We start from the raw sequence: 2309 nt of genomic DNA, 5'->3' as shown, positions 1-2309 counted from the left end.
AGGGAAGAGCCAGTGCAAAAGTCCTTAGTTGGGAAAATGCGTGGGTGGCAAAAGAAAAAGGAGGCCAGGTTGGCTGAAGCAAAGAGTAGGGGAGAGAGGAATCAAAGAAGTCACCATGGCCAGGCCTCACGTGTCCTGAGATCCAAGGACTTTGGTTTTTATGCTGAGTGAAATGAAGAATTACTGCGGACTTTTAAGCAAAAAAGCCATATGATTGGACATGTGTGTTAAATGAATCCCTCTGCCTGCAAGGGAAGAAGCAGAAAGACCACTCAGAAGATATTACAATGATCAAGTAAGCAAGATGGGGGCTGGACCAGGTAGGTGGCAGCAGATAGCATGAGAAATGAGTGATTAGTGGATATTTTCAAATAGGAGGCACCGTGGTTTTCCTACAGACTGGATGTGGTGAGATGTAAGAGAAGGAGAGGGTTCAAAGTATCTGTTCTTCAAGAATTTGGGCTTTGAATTGGAAAGATAAAGTCATCCTCAAGTGAGACAGGGGAAATTGAGGGTGCAGGTTTTGGGCTGGGATGAACAGGGGTCTTTTCTGGACATGTAAAGTATGAAATGTCTGTTGAACTTCTAAATGGAAATGGTCAGCAGATAACTGGAGAATCTGAGAGTGAGAGAGAAAGCAGGGCTGGAAATGAAAGTGTGGGTATTACCTGGATGGGACTGGATGAGATGAGCAAGGGAAGGAAAGAAGAGATGGGACCAGGTTCTGAGGGACTCCAACATCAGAAGTGGAAGAGACAGTGAAGGAGACAGAGAAGGAGTGACCAGGGAAGTAGAGGGGAGTTGAAGATTGGGGTGAGAGGAGATTTAACTTGTTGTGGAAGGTAGAAGGATGCTAAAAAAGAAGCTGCATTTAGGAGGTGTCACTTGGTGGGCTTTGTGGGAAAAGTAAGGGTTTTACAAAGAGATTCATGGAGTAGGGAGGAAACTAGTTAAAGACGAGATGGAGCTAGGTGCAGAGATGTAAAAATAGGTATTTGGATGGCAAATAGTCTGATGTAGCTCAAAGGCAAGGTGGATGTCAGAGAGTACAAAATGTTGATGGGGAACTAAGTAGTTGTCACATTATGGAGAGGTTTGTATTTCTGACTGAGGAACCAATAAGAATTTTTCCGAAGGGAACGTGTATGATTTAGTTAATCTTTTAAAAGAACGTTCCTGTTGCAGGGACACACATAAGGAGTGGTATGAATAGCCTGTACCAATTAAGCACTTGTCTTCAAAGGAAAGAAAGAAAAGTTTCCAGTAGCCCACAGGAGACCTACAGAGTGAGACAAGCAAGCATTTCAGCTGTGATCAGGGTGTTACTGTCTTCAGTTGTTACAATTTCTACACACATTATCTGGAATTCATATTGTATGGATCTGCGAAAATCTTAACAATTGGTCCTGGGACAAAACTAATAAGTTAACGAAGGGGAAAAGTAGTGGAAGGTAGTTGAGGTCATTTTCCAAAAAAAAATCTCTAAATTTGCATTTTGCAGATGTGTTTGAAGTGGAAGAACCCCCCTCAAAAAAAAAAAAATTATACATAAAACTCCAAGGCTCTGCTTGATGGGACTCTGAGATAACCCCCACCTCCTCCCACCCCACCCCCGCTCCCTGCCACTCCTGAAGCATGTTCCAGATCCCCTAGGCTCTGCAGACTGCAGATCAAATCTCCATCCAGTAGAAAATCAACTTCAAAAGACTTTTCCCAGGTCTTTCTGATAGTAGAATTATATGTGAAAAAATCACCTGGCAAAGTTAGGGCACATTCAAAACTTTAAAGCAAACACAGTTGAAAACCAATACAAATAAGAAAAAAAAACTTATAAAAAAAGTCTAAATCCAAACAAGAGCAGCAAGCACTGAAATCTGAATTTTAAGACAGGGTGCAAATGAATGATTAAATCCAACACAAACATTGCTAACTGTCCACATGATGTGCCAGCTTTAAATAAACCTAATATATATAGTAAAATCCTACTTTATCACAAAATAAAGTATGAGTCAATTATTCTCTTTATATAAGTTGACTACAGGGTTTACCATGGGAATCTCTTAAATACAAGCTCCTTTTTGTATCAGTGATTATTCAATTTACAAGCATTTAATTCACAATCAGTAATTGAGGAAAACCTAGAATGCCTTTTATCAGGCCCCAGCTATGCTGTATACCCGGTATTTAAAAAATATAACTTTAGGGGCCGGCCCGGTGGCACACTGGATAGTGCGCCGCTTGGGAAGCACGGTGGTGCTCCCGCCCGAGGGTTCAGATCCCACATACAGACCGGTTCCCGCTCACTGGCT

The sequence above is a fragment of the Galeopterus variegatus genome, unplaced genomic scaffold, assembly GCF_000696425.1.
Source record: "Galeopterus variegatus unplaced genomic scaffold, G_variegatus-3.0.2 Scaffold1273, whole genome shotgun sequence".
Classification (NCBI taxonomy): Eukaryota; Metazoa; Chordata; class Mammalia; order Dermoptera; family Cynocephalidae; genus Galeopterus; species Galeopterus variegatus.
The sequence above is the reverse complement of the archived record's forward strand: the minus strand, read 5'-3'. Positions refer to the sequence as shown.